At 28.6% G+C, this 24,094-nt stretch overlaps 1 pseudogene across 1 annotated transcript; it reads right to left on the reverse strand.

Moving 5' to 3' along the window:
• Positions 1–4,159: 4,159 nt before the first annotated feature.
• Positions 4,160–20,270, reverse strand: LOC143201091 (polyubiquitin-A-like; annotated as a pseudogene). Its single transcript, XR_013006876.1, has 4 exons — positions 20,156–20,270; positions 18,151–19,083; positions 11,295–11,999; positions 4,160–5,142 (listed from the first exon to the last, which is right to left on the reverse strand). The product of XR_013006876.1 is annotated as a polyubiquitin-A-like (transcript).
• Between the last annotated feature and the right edge of the window lie 3,824 nt (positions 20,271–24,094).

Below are 24,094 nucleotides of genomic sequence, written 5' to 3' on the forward strand. Positions count from 1 at the left end.
GTTAAAGATATTTCTTAAACTTTATAAAAACCATTTTGAAACTTCTAATAAACCTTTTAAATTGGTACTAAATTTTATATGTTAATGCATTTTAGTACTTATTATTAAAATCTTATTAATAGTCAGTTTTTCTTTGTTAAGAAATACAGTATACAAATATTTTTATTTTTTCTTAAAAGTCTGGCTATATCTCCTGTAAAATATCGCAATCTTTTTCTCCGATATATCGATATTTTTTTAATAATATTGAAATATTTCAAATATCGTTAGAACGTTCTATCGATATTTTCCATGGCGGCTGACAGCCAAGTTTCTTGTTATTGGATCGCTAGATAATACATTCTATGAGCATAAAATTATCGATATTTGAAAGTACATATACAAAATATATTAATTATTGGAAATCATGAACAACAATTAATTTTTATTTTCCAATACAATTCTTTTAGTCAATATCGATGTTTATTCACTTTAACCCTACTTTTTCTGAGAACATTCTTTTGTGTAAAAAGGGTGGGAGGTAAAGAATTGTCAAAAAAGTTCGATACTCTATATTATAACTGTCAATATATCTTTGAAAAAGTATTGGAAAATATCGAAATTTTTTATTTGGATATTACTCATATGTCAAAACTGTTTATTTATTTTATTATTATTTATTAGAAAATATTTTTTTAATGATTTTAATATAAAATAAGCATTGTTACTGTATATCTATTTCTTTTGATACTTTATAATGGGCTACATGACGATAATAAAGAATAACAAAAATATCGATTCAAAATTGTATACAATAAACAGATTATTAAAAATAAATTTATTTTAAAATGCATGTATCATTTTTCCTAACCTGGTGAAGTATAGCCCATGGAACTATTATTTCAATCACAAGACACCAGATATTTTATATTGGCCTTTTATAATTTATAATAAGTATATTATTTGGTTACTGAAAAGAAAACAATTATTGGGGACTCATATACACAGTAAACAAAACAATTGAGGCTTAACCCTAAAATATTAACAACAGTGTTATTTACCTCAATATTAAGTTAAATACACTTTAGACATTATTAAAGTTACTTAAAATACTAAACAGCTACATTAGAATGATATTATTATTATGAAAATACTATACTTATTTGGATTTTTTCGAGATGTATAAATACATTAGGGGCCCAGACACCATTGATGCACGATATAGTATCTAATTAGAACATAGGACTTAAAAATAATGTATAAATAAACCTATACCCATAAAAACCGTCCAGTAGTTTTAATTCAGAACTGTTAAATATCTTGTTGACAACTTGTTTACATTGTTGTTACGTGAGTATAAAAGAAGTGTGCATTTGCGAGAGACGATTTTAGATGCACCTAGTTTAATTCTTTCTGTTTTACCCTAAGACGCGTGAAAGCGACTTTTCATCAACAACATCAGATCAGTGTTGCTAGTCATCGAGCCGTACCTCTCATCCTACAACATTTTTGTATGGTTTTTTGTAACGAACATTTTTGTACAACTTGAATGATGTAAATAGTCACAATCAAGTTTTACATATAGACCGATTTTCTTACATGTTCTGGCACATCAGACTTCTTTCTGTCTCTTTTTAACTAGAGTAATGCTAATTAGTAAAATCAGAAAGAAAAATGCCTTGAGTTTAAAAAGGATTTTGCGTTTTTATAAACTGAATATATCAATATGTTCGATGGTCTTAATGACGTGCATTGGCTGTTTGATTGGAAGAACTAAAAGTGTAATGTGCTGAAAGCATAATGGCATGGTGAAGCATTAATAGGTGTTGAAACACGAGAGAGTAACATGTTACAATGATACAATGCAAGTGTTCAATAAATTCTTTATATAGTATATACAATAAAACAGCCCAGTGCGACATCAAAAATAATTACGTCACAACGTTGCCGTATCAAATTAGACTTATAACATCTAATTATCACTAACATTTTGGAGAATCTTGTAGACATTTGGCATCAGGGTCGAGCAGTGCCAACACAAATCTAATTTTATAGATTGATTCGGTTATATGTTCGACCCATCAGACAGCATTTTGTCTCTTTTTAATTAGGTTAAAATGATGATAATGACTATTTTTGACACCTGTGACTGAACACTGTAACTGTCCTCAGAAACAATAAAATCATGATATTCTTTACTAGTACTGCTGTTCCTGTTACTCTTATGCGTTATTTCATGTTTTTTTTTAATATACCTTTAGGGCATGAATTAAAAGTTTGGAATTATTTGCCTCTCACGTATTGTGATGCCTCTGACAACCAAAGCATTTTGTAAAGTAAAATCCTATCAAATATTCTTTTTAATCTCTCTTTTAGTTGCAAACATAAATATAACAGTAAAATTCCTTAAATTAGAAACCTGCAGACAATCTAACCTGATTAGGACAGACGTTAAAGTAAGCAGAAGTTTGCTATAGTAACACTTGTTGCCCTGAATCTAATCTAAAACTGCAGCAATTATGTTCTAGTTTCTAGTAAGTTTCTAGGAAAGTAGGATCTATTGCCCTTTTCTAACATCCGATTCCTTAATATTTATGGAAAGAGAAAAATGCCTAAATGTGGCTTTCTTACATGAAGACGTGAGCTAGTAAATAAAATTCTCATGATATTCAAATGCAGCCACATTAACGTTCGAGAAGAACCAGTGTTTATGTTTATCCAAGTTAATTTCTATGTATTAAATAAATCGTAAATATAACTTTTATGTGAGTTAAAAGATTATACTCGTATACTGCCGTAGACTAATATAAAGGTACATATTTAGACATGTAAATATTCAAACAACCAAGAAACCATTGACATTTAACAAGCACACCAGCGTCAGGTACTTGAAATATGTATAACAAATTATATTTTCAAGATGTAATTAAAATACAAAACATGTATTTGTATTTTAATTACAATTTCTAAATACAAGTAATTCAAATACTACCCAACCCTGGCGTTTTATTGCTTATTACCCCAATTAAGAATTTCCAGCTTTATAAGTAGGTATATAAATTGATAAGAAAACCAAACATCAAAAATACCTGACTAGCTATACAATATGCTATTGACAATACCGCAGTTTCTCTAAAACGAAATAAATACATAAAATACTACTAATACGAATAAAAATATAAAATATCCCAATATAATACAGTCGCAACAAAAGCCATTAATATGATTTGCTGTTGGTTGATTGGCCGTATCGGATTACTAAAAAATCAACACATCAATACTAGAAACGTTACACGTTGAATTAAATAGTTTTTTCTCTCTTGCGCAATTTAATGATTATAAAAGTGACTTTTAAATAAGCTAAGAAAGTATGTTCATAAACAGTCTTAAATTGATCTTAACTACATTCTCAGAAAGTTCTAATTAGGGAAGAAAACAATAAAATTTAACAATGAACAAATAACCTTATAGGAAAACAACCAGTATTACTAAAATACAAAATATGTACTTAAATTGATCCAATAAATGGATCCTAGAAGTTCCTCAAAAGTGAATAATTTCATTTAATAGTATAGGACAGGAATACAGATATAAAATTCTTAATGGTTCAAAAATGTTAAAGATATTTCTTAAACTTTATAAAAAACCTTTTGAAATTTCTAATAAACCTTTTAAATTGGTACTAAATTTTATATGTTAGTGCATTTTAGTACTTATTATTAAAATTGTATTAATAGTCAGTTTTTCTTTGTTAAGAAAATGTCGATATTTCTCTGGGGGGGTATACAAATATTTTTATATTTTCTTAAATGTATGGCTATATCTCCTGTAAGATATCGCAATTTTTTCTCCGATATATCGATACAGAATATTGAATATATATATCGAATAGAGCTAAAAACAACTAATAACTTAATATCTTTTAATTCTATTTCCTGTTTTTCATCTTGAATATAAATCAGCTATAAGTATTTTTACATCTGCATTGGTTATTAATTATCAACTATTATATACTACCAATAGGGTTCTTACATCCAAACTCCCAAAAACTGCTATCCAAACACTCAAAATATCTTCACTTCGAGTTATTAAGGGTTGCTTATTATAAAATACTAATTTAAAAATATTCAGTTTTAAATACATGGTCTTCAAATAAGTTAAGAGTAAGAAAAAAAAAATGTATTACTGCAGATATTTATTTCACATTAATTTAAAAATATATCAAAATACAAATAAAAATGCTTTTAATTGCCACCTCTGAGTCTTAGCACTAAATGCAATGTGGACTCCTTTTGAATATTGTAATCAGATAGGGTACGACCATCTTCCAATTGTTTACCAGCAAAGATCAATCGCTGTTGATCTGGAGGAATACCTTCTTTATCTCGAATTTTAGCTTTTACATTTTCAATCGTGTCTGATGGTTCAACTTCAAGGGTGATCGTTTTACCAGTTAAAGTTTTGACAAAAATCTGCATGCCTCCTCTCAATCTCAATACCAGGTGAAGTGTAGATTCCTTCTGGATATTGTAATCAGAAAGAGTACGTCCATCTTCTAGTTGTTTACCAGCAAAGATCAATCGCTGTTGGTCTGGGGCAATGCCTTCTTTATCTTGAATCTTGGCTTTCGCATTTTCAATAGTGTCAGAGGCTTCAACCTCCAGAGTAATGGTTTTGCCAGTTAAAGTCTTGACAATAATTTGCATGCCTCCCCTCAATCTCAACACTAAGTGAAGAGTTGATTCCTTCTGGATGTTGTAATCAGACAATGTACGTCCATCTTCTAGTTGTTTACCAGCAAAGATCAATCGCTGTTGGTCTGGGGCAATGCTTTCTTTATCTTGAATCTTGGCTTTCGCATTTTCAATAGTGTCAGAGGCTTCAACCTCCAGAGTAATGGTTTTGCCAGTTAAAGTCTTGACAATAATTTGCATGCCTCCCCTCAATCTCAACACTAAGTGAAGAGTTGATTCCTTTTGGATGTTGTAATCAGACACTGTACGTCCATCTTCTAGTTGTTTACCAGCAGAGATCAATCGCTGCTGGTCTGGTGGAATGCCTTCTTTATCTTGAATCTTGGCTTTAACATTTTCGATTGTGTCAGATGCCTCAGCCTCCAGGGTGATGGTTTTGCCAGTCAAAGTCTTCACGAAAATCTGCATGCTGCAATAAAAAAATATACTAATGAAAAATATAAATTGAACATAAGAAAGTAAACAACATGTAGTATAGGATTGGTTTGCTATCCACATACACTTTAGAATAATCTACATTAGGTCTAGTTATGTGTCTATTGTGTATTATGTGTCTACATTATGTCTAGCATTTGCCTGTTGTATGGTTTGCTTTTACTTGCTTGTCAATTTCTTATACATGGTTGTAAAATTAATATAAATGTAATCAAATTTTATAAATTTCAGAAACAAATAAACTTAAAAGTGAATAAAAATTATATTAAACTCTACATGTAAGAATATCAAGAAAATTATCAGAATAGCCAGCTAATTTTCGAAGATCACAGGTATGTTAAATTTGTACATATCAATATTATTTTTATAGTTCCTAGTTCTTGTACAAGAAAAAAATCCATACATGCAAGGAACAACAGATTGGTGGTGTAAAAAGGTGTAAAACAAAAGCAAAGCAAATACTATATGAATATACATAACTGAATATATATCGATGCTATTACTATGATATTGCAGTATACCATATTTGACGTCTACTTTGTTTTGTTTTTTTCGTTTTCATTAATGTTCTCAATGTTTCAGTTAAAACAATCTAATTATATTATTTTAAGGTATTTAGTGGTAGTAAAAAGAAAGGCATATTAGTAAATCTGAGGAACATATACAAACTCGATTTTATTATGAGTGCTTTTTCAACTTTTAATTCGAGTAGGTATATTAAAATATTGATACATTTAATCGCATTGCAATGAATTATGTATGAAAGAGAATTAATATCGTTAAATTTATAACTTCCTATTAAAAAGTTAATACATAACCAAACTAAATTATAATACTGCGAAATAAGTACACTGATATATGATATATCAGTAATCTGGTAAAAATAACATTGCCAACACTAATGAACATAACAATTCACGAACTATTCTATAACAAAGACCTAATACGTATTGAAACATTTAAAACAAACATTGAAAACATTTTCAGTAATACGTAATACATAAAACACATTAACAAATAATAAATTGAAACATAATGATGCTAACCTTAGATTTCCTGAATAATCTTTATCTAAATAACGTTAAAGGAACACACAAATATTATAATTTTTGTTGGAAAGAAATTTAAAAATTGCTAAGAAACCCTTAAACAAAGCAAAATCTGCATTGTCATGAATACAAAGAAAATTGTTTCAAAGTTATACTTACTTATAGCTTTCTTATAAACACGGATAACTATAACTTCCTATCACAACTACGTTTACACAATAGAGCACGATATACAACAAAGCCCACTTTTCGCTTATTGCTTTAAACTGTTCAGCAACTTCTAGATTCAGACCTTATAACGCCTTTTTTGAGGTTTAAACGTCAATACCCCCTCCAACTAAAATACATTTCCAAATATTAATTGTAGGGATGTGCAGAATTAACGAGAGAAGGGTATATCGATATTTCTAGCCTATATATCGATATTTTTGTAAGTCGATATTTTCGATATTTCAAAAATGTTAAAGATATTTCTTAAACTTTATAAAAACCATTTTGAAACTTCTAATAAACCTTTTAAATTGGTACTAAATTTTATATGTTAGTGCATTTTAGTACTTATTATTAAAATCTTATTAATAGTCAGTTTTTCTTTGTTAAGAAATACAGTATACAAATATTTTTATTTTTTCTTAAAAGTCTGGCTATATCTCCTGTAAAATATCGCAATCTTTTTCTCCGATATATCGATATTTTTTTAATAATATTGAAATATTTCAAATATCGTTAGAACGTTCTATCGATATTTTCCATGGCGGCTGACAGCCATAGTTTCTTGTTATTGGATCGCTAGATAATATATTCTATGAGCATAAAATTATCGATATTTGAAAGTACATATACAAAATATATTAATTATTGGAAATCATGAACAACAATTAATTTTTATTTTCCAATACAATTCTTTTAGTCAATATCGATGTTTATTCACTTTAACCCTACTTTTTCTGAGAACATTCTTTTGTGTAAAAAGGGTGGGAGGTAAAGAATTGTCAAAAAAGTTCGATACTCTATATTATAACTGTCAATATATCTTTGAAAAAGTATTGGAAAATATCGAAATTTTTTATTTGGATATTACTCATATGTCAAAACTGTTTATTTATTTTATTATTATTTATTAGAAAATATTTTTTTAATGATTTTAATATAAAATAAGCATTGTTACTGTATATCTATTTCTTTTGATACTTTATAATGGGCTACATGACGATAATAAAGAATAACAAAAATATCGATTCAAAATTGTATACAATAAACAGATTATTAAAAATAAATTTATTTTAAAATGCATGTATCATTTTTCCTAACCTGGTGAAGTATAGCCCATGGAACTATTATTTCAATCACAAGACACCAGATATTTTATATTGGCCTTTTATAATTTATAATAAGTATATTATTTGGTTACTGAAAAAAAAACAATTATTGGGGACTCATATACACAGTAAATAAAACAATTGAGGCTTAACCCTAAAATATTAACAACAGTGTTATTTACCTCAATATTAAGTTAAATACACTTTAGACATTATTAAAGTTACTTAAAATACTAAACAGCTACATTAGAATGATATTATTATTATGAAAATACTATACTTATTTGGATTTTTTCGAGATGTATAAATACATTAGGGGCCCAGACACCATTGATGCACGATAGAGTATCTAATTAGAACATAGGACTTAAAAATAATGTATAAATAAACCTATACCCATAAAAACCGTCCAGTAGTTTTAATTCAGAACTGTTAAATATCTTGTTGACAACTTGTTTACATTGTTGTTACGTGAGTATAAAAGAAGTGTGCATTTGCGAGAGACGATTTTAGATGCACCTAGTTTAATTCTTTCTGTTTTACCCTAAGACGCGTGAAAGCGACTTTTCATCAACAACATCAGATCAGTGTTGCTAGTCATCGAGCCGTACCTCTCATCCTACTACATTTTTGTATGGTTTTTTGTAACAAACATTTTTGTACAACTTGAATGATGTAAATATACAATTCGTAACTGTTTAAAATAAAATATTGATCCTCGTGAGTTGATTTCAATGACTATGATATTTAAAACTTGTATACAATTATGAATAAAATTCATATCTTATTATTTAGATGTGTTTGATTGTTAGTAGTAGCCTTGATCCTGAAAATATGCACTAGAAAATCATTCCTAACAAAATTTATAATACAACGTTGCCGCACCAAATTTAAGTTTTAGCTTCTATTGACTCTATCAACAAAATTTAAATAAAATAACGAAATAAAAATAACGTTACAAAATATAATTTATTTTTACTTTATAGTACATCTAATGCATATTTATTGAATAGTCACAATAGCTCGTAGATTAGAGTTGTTCTATTATATGCCCATTGACATATGACAACGGTGTCGACCAGTATCAACACAAATCGAGTTTTATATATAGACCGATTTTCTTACATGTTCTGGCACATCAGACTTCTTTCTGTATCTTTTTAACTAGAGTAATGCTAATTAGTAAAATCAGAAAAAAAAATGCCTTGAGTTTAAAAAGGATTTTGCGTTTTTATATACTGAATATATCAATATGTTCGATGGTCTTAATGACTTGCATTGGCTGTTTGATTGGAAGAACTAAAAGTGTAATGTGGCGAAAGCATAATGGCATGGTGAAGCATTAATAGGTGTTGAAACACGAGAGAGTAACATGTTACAATGATACAATGCAAGTGTTCAATAAATTCTTTATATAGTATATACAATAAAACAGCCCAGTGCGCCATCAAAAATTATTACGTCACAACGTTGCCGTATCAAATTGGACTTATAACATCTAATTATCACCAACATTTTGGAGAATCTTGTAGATATTTGGCATCAGGGTCGAGCAGTGCCAACACAAATCTAATTTTATAGATTGATTCGGTTATATGTTCGACCCATCAGACAGCATTTTGTCTCTTTTTAATTAGGTTAAAATGATGATAATGACTATTTTTGACACCTGTGACTGAACACTGTAACTGTCCTCAGAAACAATAAAATCATGATATTCTTTACTAGTACTGCTGTTCCTGTTACTCTTATGCGTTATTTCATGTTTTTTTTTTTAATATACCTTTAGGGCATGAATTAAAAGTTTGGAATTATTTGCCTGTCACGTATTGTGATGCCTCTGACAACCAAAGCATTTTGTAAAGTAAAATCCTATCAAATATTCTTTTTAATCTCTCTTTTAGTTGCAAACATAAATATAACAGTAAAATTCCTTAAATTAGAAACCTGCAGACAATCTAACCTGATTGGGACAGACGTTAAAGTAAGCAGAAGTTTGCTATAGTAACACTTGTTGCCCTGAATCTAATCTAAAACTGCAGCAATTATGTTCTAGTTTCTAGTAAGTTTCTAGGAAAGTAGGATCTATTGCCCTTTTCTAACATCCGATTCCTTAATATTTATGGAAAGAGAAAAATGCCTAAATGTGGCTTTCTTACATGAAGACGTGAGCTAGTAAATAAAATTCTCATGATATTCAAATGCAGCCACATTAACGTTCGAGAAGAACCAGTGTTTATGTTTATCCAAGTTAATTTCTATGTATTAAATAAATCGTAAATATAACTTTTATGTGAGTTAAAAGATTATACTCGTATACTGCCGTAGACTAATATAAAGGTACATATTTAGACATGTAAATATTCAAACAACCAAGAAACCATTGACATTTAACAAGCACACCAGCGTCAGGTACTTGAAATATGTATAACAAATTATATTTTCAAGATGTAATTAAAATACAAAACATGTATTTGTATTTTAATTACAATTTCTAAATACAAGTAATTCAAATACTACCCAACCCTGGCGTTTTATTGCTTATTACCCCAATTAAGAATTTCCAGCTTTATAAGTAGGTATATAAATTGATAAGAAAACCAAACATCAAAAATACCTGACTAGCTATACAATATGCTATTGACAATACCGCAGTTTCTCTAAAACGAAATAAATACATAAAATACTACTAATACGAATAAAAATATAAAATATCCCAATATAATACAGTCGCAACAAAAGCCATTAATATGATTTGCTGTTGGTTGATTGGCCGTATCGGATTACTAAAAAATCAACACATCAATACTAGAAAGGTTACACGTTGAATTAAATAGTTTTTTCTCTCTTGCGCAATTTAATGGTTATAAAAGTGACTTTTAAATAAGCTAAGAAAGTATGTTCATAAACAGTCTTAAATTGATCTTAACTACATTCTCAGAAAGTTCTAATTAGGGAAGAAAACAATAAAATTTAACAATGAACAAATAACCTTATAGGAAAACAACCAGTATTACTAAAATACAAAATATGTACTTAAATTGATCCAATAAATGGATCCTAGAAGTTCCTCAAAAGTGAATAATTTCATTTAATAGTATAGGACAGGAATACAGATATAAAATTCTTAATGGTTCAAAAATGTTAAAGATATTTCTTAAACTTTATAAAAAACCTTTTGAAATTTCTAATAAACCTTTTAAATTGGTACTAAATTTTATATGTTAGTGCATTTTAGTACTCATTATTAAAATTGTATTAATAGTCAGTTTTTCTTTGTTAAGAAAATGTCGATATTTCTCTGGGCTGGTATACAAATATTTTTATATTTTCTTAAATGTATGGCTATATCTCCTGTAAAATATCGCAATTTTTTCTCCGATATATCGATATAGAATATCGAATATATATATCGAATAGAGCTAAAAACAACTAATAACTTAATATCTTTTAATTCTATTTCCTGTTTTTCATCTTGAATATAAATCAGCTATAAGTATTTTTACATCTGCATTGGTTATTAATTATCAACTATTATATACTACCAATAGGGTTCTTACATCCAAACTCCCAAAAACTGCTATCCAAACACTCAAAATATCTTCACTTCGAGTTATTAAGGGTTGCTTATTATAAAATACTAATTTAAAAATATTCAGTTTTAAATACATGGTCTTCAAATAAGTTAAGAGTAAGAAAAAAAACATGTATTACTGCAGATATTTATTTCACATTAATTTAAAAATATATCAAAATACAAATAAAAATGCTTTTAATTGCCACCTCTGAGTCTTAGCACTAAATGCAATGTGGACTCCTTTTGAATATTGTAATCAGATAGGGTACGACCATCTTCCAATTGTTTACCAGCAAAGATCAATCGCTGTTGATCTGGAGGAATACCTTCTTTATCTCGAATTTTAGCTTTTACATTTTCAATCGTGTCTGATGGTTCAACTTCAAGGGTGATCGTTTTACCAGTTAAAGTTTTGACAAAAATCTGCATGCCTCCTCTCAATCTCAATACCAGGTGAAGTGTAGATTCCTTCTGGATATTGTAATCAGAAAGAGTACGTCCATCTTCTAGTTGTTTACCAGCAAAGATCAATCGCTGTTGGTCTGGGGCAATGCCTTCTTTATCTTGAATCTTGGCTTTCGCAATTTCAATAGTGTCAGAGGCTTCAACCTCCAGAGTAATGGTTTTGCCAGTTAAAGTCTTGACAATAATTTGCATGCCTCCCCTCAATCTCAACACTAAGTGAAGAGTTGATTCCTTTTGGATGTTGTAATCAGACAATGTACGTCCATCTTCTAGTTGTTTACCAGCAAAGATCAATCGCTGCTGGTCTGGTGGAATGCCTTCTTTATCTTGAATCTTGGCTTTAACATTTTCGATTGTGTCAGATGCCTCAGCCTCCAGGGTGATGGTTTTGCCAGTCAAAGTCTTCACGAAAATCTGCATGCTGCAATAAAAAAATATACTAATGAAAAATATAAATTGAACATAAGAAAGTAAACAACATGTAGTATAGGATTGGTTTGCTATCCACATACACTTTAGAATAATCTACATTAGGTCTAGTTATGTGTCTATTGTGTATTATGTGTCTACATTATGTCTAGCATTTGCCAGTTGTATGGTTTGCTTTTACTTGCTTGTCAATTTCTTATACATGGTTGTAAAATTAATATAAATGTAATCAAATTTTATAAATTTCAGAAACAAATAAATTTAAAAGTGAATAAAAATTATATTAAACTCTACATGTAAGAATATCAAGAAAATTATCAGAATAGCCAGCTAATTTTCGAAGGTCACAGGTATGTTAAATTTGTACATATCAATATTATTTTTATAGTTCCTAGTGCTTGTACAAGAAAAAAATCCATACATGCAAGGAACAACAGATTGGTGGTGTAAAAAGGTGTAAAACAAAAGCAAAGCAAATACTATATGAATATACATAACTGAATATATATCGATGCTATTACTATGATATTGCAATATACCATATTTGACGTCTACTTTGTTTTGTTTTTTTCGTTTTCATTAATGTTCTCAATGTTTCAGTTAAAACAATCTAATTATATTATTTTAAGGTATTTAGTGGTAGTAAAAAGAAAGGCATATTAGTAAATCTGAGGAACATATACAAACTCGATTTTATTATGAGTGCTTTTTCAACTTTTTATTCGACTAGGTATATTAAAATATTGATACATTTAATCGCATTGCAATGAATTATGTATTAAAGAGAATTAATATCGTTAAATTTATAACTTCCTATTAAAAAGTTAATACATAACCAAACTAAATTATAATACTGCGAAATAAGTATACTGATATATGATATATCAGTAATCTGGTAAAAATAACATTGCCAACACTAATGAACATAACAATTCACGAACTATTCTATAACAAAGACCTAATACGTATTGAGACATTTAAAACAAACATTGAAAATATTTTCAGTAATACGTAATACATAAAACACATTAACAAATAATAAATTGAAACATAATGATGCTAACCTTAGATTTCCTGAATAATCTTTATCTAAATAACGTTAAAGGAACACACAAATATTATAATTTTTGTTGGAAAGAAATTTAAAAATTGCTAAGAAACCCTTAAACAAAGCAAAATCTGCATTGTCATGAATACAAAGAAAATTGTTTCAAAGTTATACTTACTTATAGCTTTCTTATAAACACGGATAACTATAACTTCCTATCACAACTACGTTTACACAATAGAGCACGATATACAACAAAGCCCACTTTTCGCTTATTGCTTTAAACTGTTCAGCAACTTCTAGATTCAGACCTTATAAGGCCTTTTTTGAGGTTTAAACGTCAATACCCCCTCCAACTAAAATACATTTCCAAATATTAATTGTAGGGATGTGCAGAATTAACGAGAGAAGGGTATATCGATATTTCTAGCCTATATATCGATATTTTTGTAAGTCGATTTTTTCGATATTTCAAAAATGTTAAAGATATTTCTTAAACTTTATAAAAACCATTTTGAAACTTCTAATAAACCTTTTAAATTGGTACTAAATTTTATATGTTAGTGCATTTTAGTACTTATTATTAAAATCTTATTAATAGTCAGTTTTTCTTTGTTAAGAAATACAGTATACAAATATTTTTATTTTTTCTTAAAAGTCTGGCTATATCTCCTGTAAAATATCGCAATCTTTTTCTCCGATATATCGATATTTTTTTAATAATATTGAAATATTTCAAATATCGTTAGAACGTTCTATCGATATTTTCCATGGCGGCTGACAGCCATAGTTTCTTGTTATTGGATCGCTAGATAATATATTCTATGAGCATAAAATTATCGATATTTGAAAGTACATATACAAAATATATTAATTATTGGAAATCATGAACAACAATTAATTTTTATTTTCCAATACAATTCTTTTAGTCAATATCGATGTTTATTCACTTTAACCCTACTTTTTCTGAGAACATTCTTTTGTGTAAAAAGGGTGGGAGGTAAAGAATTGTCAAAAAAGTTCGATACTCTATATTATAACTGTCAATATATATTTGAAAAAGTATTGGAAAATATCGAAATTTTTTATTTGGATATTACTCATATGTCAAAACTGTTTATTTATTTTATTATTATTTTTTAGAAAATATTTTTTTAATGATTTTAATATAAAATTAGCATTGTTACTGTATATCTATTTCTTTTGATACTTTATAGTGGGCTACATGACGATAATAAAGAATAACAAAAATATCGATTCAAAATAGTATACAATAAACAGATTATTAAAAATAAATTTATTTTAAAATGCATGTATCATTTTTCCTAACCTGGTGAAGTATAGCCCATGGAACTATTATTTCATTCACAAGACACCAGATATTTTATATTGGCCTTTTATAATTTATAATAAGTATATTATTTGGTTACTGAAAAAAAACAATTATTGGGGACTCATATACACAGTAAACAAAACAATTGAGGCTTAACCCTAAAATATTAACAACAGTGTTATTTACCTCAATATTAAGTTAAATACACTTTAGACATTATTAAAATTACTTAAAATACTAAACAGCTACATTAGAATGATATTATTATTATGAAAATACTATACTTATTTGGATTTTTTCGAGATGTATAAATACATTAGGGGCCCAGACACCATTGATGCACGATAGAGTATCTAATTAGAACATAGGACTTAAAAATAATGTATAAATAAACCTATACCCATAAAAACCGTCCAGTAGTTTTAATTCAGAACTGTTAAATATCTTGTTGACAACTTGTTTACATTGTTGTTACGTGAGTATAAAAGATGTTTGCATTTGCGAGAGACGATTTTAGATGCACCTAGTTTAATTCTTTCTGTTTTACGGTAAGACGCGTGAAAGCGACTTTTCATCAACAACATCAGATCAGTGTTGCTAGTCATCGAGCCGTACCTCTCATCCTACTACATTTTTGTATGGTTTTTTGTAACAAACATTTTTGTACAACTTGAATGATGTAAATATACAATTCGTAACTGTTTAAAATAAAATATTGATCCTCGTGAGTTGATTTCAATGACTATGATATTTAAAACTTGTATACAATTATGAATAAAATTCATATCTTATTATTTAGATGTGTTTGATTGTTAGTAGTAGCCTTGATCCTGAAAATATGCACTAGAAAATCATTCCTAACAAAATTTATAATACAACGTTGCCGCACCAAATTTAAGTTTTAGCTTCTATTGACTCTATCAACAAAATTTAAATAAAATAACGAAATAAAAATAACGTTACAAAATATAATTTATTTTTACTTTATAGTACATCTAATGCATATTTATTGAATAGTCACAATAGCTCGTAGATTAGAGTTGTTCTATTATATGCCCATTGACATATGACAACGGTGTCGACCAGTATCAACACAAATCGAGTTTTATATATAGACCGATTTTCTTACATGTTCTGGCACATCAGACTTCTTTCTGTATCTTTTTAACTAGAGTAATGCTAGTTAGTAAAATCAGAAAAAAAAATGCCTTGAGTTTAAAAAGGATTTTGCGTTTTTATAAACTGAATATATCAATATGTTCGATGGTCTTAATGACGTGCATTGGCTGTTTGATTGGAAGAACTAAAAGTGTAATGTGGCGAAAGCATAATGGCATGGTGAAGCATTAATAGGTGTTGAAACACGAGAGAGTAACATGTTACAATGATACAATGCAAGTGTTCAATAAATTCTTTATATAGTATATACAATAAAACAGCCCAGTGCGCCATCAAAAATTATTACGTCACAACGTTGCCGTATCAAATTGGACTTATAACATCTAATTATCACCAACATTTTGGAGAATCTTGTAGACATTTGGCATCAGGGTCGAGCAGTGCCAACACAAATCTAATTTTATAGATTGATTCGGTTATATGTTCGACCCATCGGACAGCATTTTGTCTCTTTTTAATTAGGTTAAAATGATGATAATGACTATTTTTGACACCTGTGACTGAACATGTAACTGTCCTCAGAAACAATAAAATCATGATATTCTTTACTAGTACTGCTGTTCCTGTTACTCTTATGCGTTATTTCATGTTTTTTTTTTAATATACCTTTAGGGCATGAATTAAAAGTTTGGAATTATTTGCCTGTCACGTATTGTGATGCCTCTGACAACCAAAGCATTTTGTAAAGTAAAATCCTATCAAATATTCTTTTTAATCTCTCTTTGCTTTGCAAACATAAATATAACAGTAAAATTCCTTAAATTAGAAACCTGCAGACAATCTAACCTGATTAGGACAGACGTTAAAGTAAGCAGAAGTTTGCTATAGTAACACTTGTTGCCCTGAATCTAATCTAAAACTGCAGCAATTATGTTCTAGTTTCTAGTAAGTTTCTAGGAAAGTAGGATCTATTGCCCTTTTCTAACATCCGATTCCTTAATATTTATGGAAAGAGAAAATTGCCTAAATGTGGCTTTCTTACATGAAGACGTGAGCTAGTAAATAAAATTCTCATGATATTCAAATGCAGCCACATTAACGTTCGAGAAGAACCAGTGTTTATGTTTATCCAAGTTAATTTCTGTGTATTAAATAAATCGTAAATATAACTTTTATGTGAGTTAAAAGATTATACTCGTATACTGCCGTAGACTAATATAAAGGTACATATTTAGACATGTAAATATTCAAACAACCAAGAAACCATTGACATTTAACAAGCACACCAGCGTCAGGTACTTGAAATATGTATAACAAATTATATTTTCAAGATGTAATTAAAATACAAAACATGTATTTGTATTTTAATTACAATTTCTAAATACAAGTAATTCAAATACTACCCAACCCTGGCGTTTTATTGCTTATTACCCCAATTAAGAATTTCCAGCTTTATAAGTAGGTATATAAATTGATAAGAAAACCAAACATCAAAAATACCTGACTAGCTATACAATATGCTATTGACAATACCGCAGTTTCTCTAAAACGAAATAAATACATAAAATACTACTAATACGAATAAAAATATAAAATATCCCAATATAATACAGTCGCAACAAAAGCCATTAATATGATTTGCTGTTGGTTGATTGGCCGTATCGGATTACTAAAAAATCAACACATCAATACTAGAAAGGTTACACGTTGAATTAAATAGTTTTTTCTCTCTTGCGCAATTTAATGGTTATAAAAGTGACTTTTAAATAAGCTAAGAAAGTATGTTCATAAGCAGTCTTAAATTGATCTTAACTACATCCTCAGAAAGTTCTAATTAGGGAAGAAAACAATAAAATTTAACAATGAACAAATAACCTTATAGGAAAACAACCAGTATTACTAAAATACAAAATATGTACTTAAATTGATCCAATAAATGGATCCTAGAAGTTCCTCAAAAGTGAATAATTTCATTTAATAGTATAGGACAGGAATACAGATATAAAATTCTTAATGGTTCAAAAATGTTAAAGATATTTCTTAAACTTTATAAAAAACCTTTTGAAATTTCTAATAAACCTTTTAAATTGGTACTAAATTTTATATGTTAGTGCATTTTAGTACTTATTATTAAAATTGTATTAATAGTCAGTTTTTCTTTGTTAAGAAAATGTCGATATTTCTCTGGGCTGGTATACAAATATTTTTATATTATCTTAAATGTATGGCTATATCTCCTGTAAAATATCGCAATTTTTTCTCCGATATATCGATACAGAATATCGAATATATATATCGAATAGAGCTAAAAACAACTAATAACTTAATATCTTTTAATTCTATTTCCTGTTTTTCATCTTGAATATAAATCAGCTATAAGTATTTTTACATCTGCATTGGTTATTAATTATCAACTATTATATTCTACCAATAGGGTTCTTACATCCAAACTCCCAAAAACTGCTATCCAAACACTCAAAATATCTTCACTTCGAGTTATTAAGGGTTGCTTATTATAAAATACTAATTTAAAAATATTCAGTTTTAAATACATGGTCTTCAAATAAGTTAAGAGTAAGAAAAAAAAAACATGTATTACTGCAGATATTTATTTCACATTAATTTAAAAATATATCAAAATACAAATAAAAATGCTTTTAATTGCCACCTCTGAGTCTTAGCACTAAATGCAATGTGGACTCCTTTTGAATATTGTAATCAGATAGGGTACGACCATCTTCCAATTGTTTACCAGCAAAGATCAATCGCTGTTGATCTGGAGGAATACCTTCTTTATCTCGAATTTTAGCTTTTACATTTTCAATCGTGTCTGATGGTTCAACTTCAAGGGTGATCGTTTTACCAGTTAAAGTTTTGACAAAAATCTGCATGCCTCCTCTCAATCTCAATACCAGGTGAAGTGTAGATTCCTTCTGGATATTGTAATCAGAAAGAGTACGTCCATCTTCTAGTTGTTTACCAGCAAAGATCAATCGCTGTTGGTCTGGGGCAATGCCTTCTTTATCTTGAATCTTGGCTTTCGCATTTTCAATAGTGTCAGAGGCTTCAACCTCCAGAGTAATGGTTTTGCCAGTTAAAGTCTTGACAATAATTTGCATGCCTCCCCTCAATCTCAACACTAAGTGAAGAGTTGATTCCTTTTGGATGTTGTAATCAGACAATGTACGTCCATCTTCTAGTTGTTTACCAGCAAAGATCAATCGCTGTTGGTCTGGGGCAATGCCTTCTTTATCTTGAATCTTGGCTTTCGCATTTTCAATAGTGTCAGAGGCTTCAACCTCCAGAGTAATGGTTTTGCCAGTTAAAGTCTTGACAATAATTTGCATGCCTCCCCTCAATCTCAACACTAAGTGAAGAGTTGATTCCTTTTGGATGTTGTAATCAGACAATGTACGTCCATCTTCTAGTTGTTTACCAGCAAAGATCAATCGCTGCTGGTCTGGTGGAATGCCTTCTTTATCTTGAATCTTGGCTTTAACATTTTCGATTGTGTCAGATGCCTCAGCCTCCAGGGTGATGGTTTTGCCAGTCAAAGTCTTCACGAAAATCTGCATGCTGCAATAAAAAAATATACTAATGAAAAATATAAATTGAACATAAGAAAGTAAACAACATGTAGTATAGGATTGGTTTGCTATCCACATACACTTTAGAATAATCTACATTAGGTCTAGTTATGTGTCTATTGTGTATTATGTGTCTACATTATGTCTAGCATTTGCCAGTTGTATGGTTTGCTTTTACTTGCTTGTCAATTTCTTATACATGGTTGTAAAATTAATATAAATGTAATCAAATTTTATAAATTTCAGAAACAAATAAATTTAAAAGTGAATAAAAATTATATTAAACTCTACATGTAAGAATATCAAGAAAATTATCAGAATAGCCAGCTAATTTTCGAAGATCACAGGTATGTTAAATTTGTACATATCAATATTATTTTTATAGTTCCTAGTGCTTGTACAAGAAAAAAATCCATACATGCAAGGAACAAAAGATTGGTGGTGTAAAAAGGTGTAAAACAAAAGCAAAGCAAATACTATATGAATATACATAACTGAATATATATCGATGCTATTACTATGATATTGCAATATACCATATTTGACGTCTACTTTGTTTTGTTTTTTTCGTTTTCATTAATGTTCTCAATGTTTCAGTTAAAACAATCTAATTATATTATTTTAAGGTATTTAGTGGTAGTAAAAAGAAAGGCATATTAGTAAATCTGAGGAACATATACAAACTCGATTTTATTATGAGTGCTTTTTCAACTTTTAATTCGACTAGGTATATTAAAATATTGATACATTTAATCGCATTGCAATGAATTATGTATTAAAGAGAATTAATATCGTTAAATTTATAACTTCCTATTAAAAAGTTAATACATAACCAAACTAAATTATAATACTGCGAAATAAGTATACTGATATATGATATATCAGTAATCTGGTAAAAATAACATTGCCAACACTAATGAACATAACAATTCACGAACTATTCTATAACAAAGACCTAATACGTATTGAGACATTTAAAACAAACATTGAAAACATTTTCAGTAATACGTAATACATAAAACACATTAACAAATAATAAATTGAAACATAATGATGCTAACCTTAGATTTCCTGAATAATCTTTATCTAAATAACGTTAAAGGAACACACAAATATTATAATTTTTGTTGGAAAGAAATTTAAAAATTGCTAAGAAACCCTTAAACAAAGCAAAATCTGCATTGTCATGAATACAAAGAAAATTGTTTCAAAGTTATACTTACTTATAGCTTTCTTATAAACACGGATAACTATCCAACTACGTTTACACAATAGAGCACGATATACAACAAAGCCCACTTTTCGCTTATTGCTTTAAACTGTTCAGCAACTTCTAGATTCAGACCTTATAAGGCCTTTTTTGAGGTTTAAACGTCAATACCCCCTCCAACTAAAATACATTTCCAAATATTAATTGTAGGGATGTGCAGAATTAACGAGAGAAGGGTATATCGATATTTCTAGCCTATATATCGATATTTTTGTAAGTCGATATTTTTGATATTTCAAAAATGTTAAAGATATTTCTTAAACTTTATAAAAACCATTTTGAAACTTCTAATAAACCTTTTAAATTGGTACTAAATTTTATATGTTAGTGCATTTTAGTACTTATTATTAAAATCTTATTAATAGTCAGTTTTTCTTTGTTAAGAAATACAGTATACAAATATTTTTATTTTTTCTTAAAAGTCTGGCTATATCTCCTGTAAAATATCGCAATCTTTTTCTCCGATATATCGATATTTTTTTAATAATATTGAAATATTTCAAATATCGTTAGAACGTTCTATCGATATTTTCCATGGCGGCTGACAGCCATAGTTTCTTTTTATTGGATCGCTAGATAATATATTCTATGAGCATAAAATTATCGATATTTGAAAGTACATATACAAAATATATTAATTATTGGAAATCATGAACAACAATTAATTTTTATTTTCCAATACAATTCTTTTAGTCAATATCGATGTTTATTCACTTTAACCCTACTTTTTCTGAGAACATTCTTTTGTGTAAAAAGGGTGGGAGGTAAAGAATTGTCAAAAAAGTTCGATACTCTATATTATAACTGTCAATATATATTTGAAAAAGTATTGGAAAATATCGAAATTTTTTATTTGGATATTACTCATATGTCAAAACTGTTTATTTATTTTATTATTATTTTTTAGAAAATATTTTTTTAATGATTTTAATATAAAATTAGCATTGTTACTGTATATCTATTTCTTTTGATACTTTATAGTGGGCTACATGACGATAATAAAGAATAACAAAAATATCGATTCAAAATAGTATACAATAAACAGATTATTAAAAATAAATTTATTTTAAAATGCATGTATCATTTTTCCTAACCTGGTGAAGTATAGCCCATGGAACTATTATTTCATTCACAAGACACCAGATATTTTATATTGGCCTTTTATAATTTATAATAAGTATATTATTTGGTTACTGAAAAAAAACAATTATTGGGGACTCATATACACAGTAAACAAAACAATTGAGGCTTAACCCTAAAATATTAACAACAGTGTTATTTACCTCAATATTAAGTTAAATACACTTTAGACATTATTAAAATTACTTAAAATACTAAACAGCTACATTAGAATGATATTATTATTATGAAAATACTATACTTATTTGGATTTTTTCGAGATGTATAAATACATTAGGGGCCCAGACACCATTGATGCACGATAGAGTATCTAATTAGAACATAGGACTTAAAAATAATGTATAAATAAACCTATACCCATAAAAACCGTCCAGTAGTTTTAATTCAGAACTGTTAAATATCTTGTTGACAACTTGTTTACATTGTTGTTACGTGAGTATAAAAGATGTTTGCATTTGCGAGAGACGATTTTAGATGCACCTAGTTTAATTCTTTCTGTTTTACGGTAAGACGCGTGAAAGCGACTTTTCATCAACAACATCAGATCAGTGTTGCTAGTCATCGAGCCGTACCTCTCATCCTACTACATTTTTGTATGGTTTTTTGTAACAAACATTTTTGTACAACTTGAATGATGTAAATATACAATTCGTAACTGTTTAAAATAAAATATTGATCCTCGTGAGTTGATTTCAATGACTATGATATTTAAAACTTGTATACAATTATGAATAAAATTCATATCTTATTATTTAGATGTGTTTGATTGTTAGTAGTAGCCTTGATCCTGAAAATATGCACTAGAAAATCATTCCTAACAAAATTTATAATACAACGTTGCCGCACCAAATTTAAGTTTTAGCTTCTATTGACTCTATCAACAAAATTTAAATAAAATAACGAAATAAAAATAACGTTACAAAATATAATTTATTTTTACTTTATAGTACATCTAATGCATATTTATTGAATAGTCACAATAGCTCGTAGATTAGAGTTGTTCTATTATATGCCCATTGACATATGACAACGGTGTCGACCAGTATCAACACAAATCGAGTTTTATATATAGACCGATTTTCTTACATGTTCTGGCACATCAGACTTCTTTCTGTATCTTTTTAACTAGAGTAATGCTAGTTAGTAAAATCAGAAAAAAAAATGCCTTGAGTTTAAAAAGGATTTTGCGTTTTTATAAACTGAATATATCAATATGTTCGATGGTCTTAATGACGTGCATTGGCTGTTTGATTGGAAGAACTAAAAGTGTAATGTGGCGAAAGCATAATGGCATGGTGAAGCATTAATAGGTGTTGAAACACGAGAGAGTAACATGTTACAATGATACAATGCAAGTGTTCAATAAATTCTTTATATAGTATATACAATAAAACAGCCCAGTGCGCCATCAAAAATTATTACGTCACAACGTTGCCGTATCAAATTGGACTTATAACATCTAATTATCACCAACATTTTGGAGAATCTTGTAGACATTTGGCATCAGGGTCGAGCAGTGCCAACACAAATCTAATTTTATAGATTGATTCGGTTATATGTTCGACCCATCGGACAGCATTTTGTCTCTTTTTAATTAGGTTAAAATGATGATAATGACTATTTTTGACACCTGTGACTGAACATGTAACTGTCCTCAGAAACAATAAAATCATGATATTCTTTACTAGTACTGCTGTTCCTGTTACTCTTATGCGTTATTTCATGTTTTTTTTTTAATATACCTTTAGGGCATGAATTAAAAGTTTGGAATTATTTGCCTGTCACGTATTGTGATGCCTCTGACAACCAAAGCATTTTGTAAAGTAAAATCCTATCAAATATTCTTTTTAATCTCTCTTTGCTTTGCAAACATAAATATAACAGTAAAATTCCTTAAATTAGAAACCTGCAGACAATCTAACCTGATTAGGACAGACGTTAAAGTAAGCAGAAGTTTGCTATAGTAACACTTGTTGCCCTGAATCTAATCTAAAACTGCAGCAATTATGTTCTAGTTTCTAGTAAGTTTCTAGGAAAGTAGGATCTATTGCCCTTTTCTAACATCCGATTCCTTAATATTTATGGAAAGAGAAAATTGCCTAAATGTGGCTTTCTTACATGAAGACGTGAGCTAGTAAATAAAATTCTCATGATATTCAAATGCAGCCACATTAACGTTCGAGAAGAACCAGTGTTTATGTTTATCCAAGTTAATTTCTGTGTATTAAATAAATCGTAAATATAACTTTTATGTGAGTTAAAAGATTATACTCGTATACTGCCGTAGACTAATATAAAGGTACATATTTAGACATGTAAATATTCAAACAACCAAGAAACCATTGACATTTAACAAGCACACCAGCGTCAGGTACTTGAAATATGTATAACAAATTATATTTTCAAGATGTAATTAAAATACAAAACATGTATTTGTATTTTAATTACAATTTCTAAATACAAGTAATTCAAATACTACCCAACCCTGGCGTTTTATTGCTTATTACCCCAATTAAGAATTTCCAGCTTTATAAGTAGGTATATAAATTGATAAGAAAACCAAACATCAAAAATACCTGACTAGCTATAC

The sequence above is a fragment of the Rhynchophorus ferrugineus genome, unplaced genomic scaffold, assembly GCF_030347505.1.
Source record: "Rhynchophorus ferrugineus isolate W39M unplaced genomic scaffold, kcgeb_rfMv2 rfM8, whole genome shotgun sequence".
Classification (NCBI taxonomy): Eukaryota; Metazoa; Arthropoda; class Insecta; order Coleoptera; family Curculionidae; genus Rhynchophorus; species Rhynchophorus ferrugineus.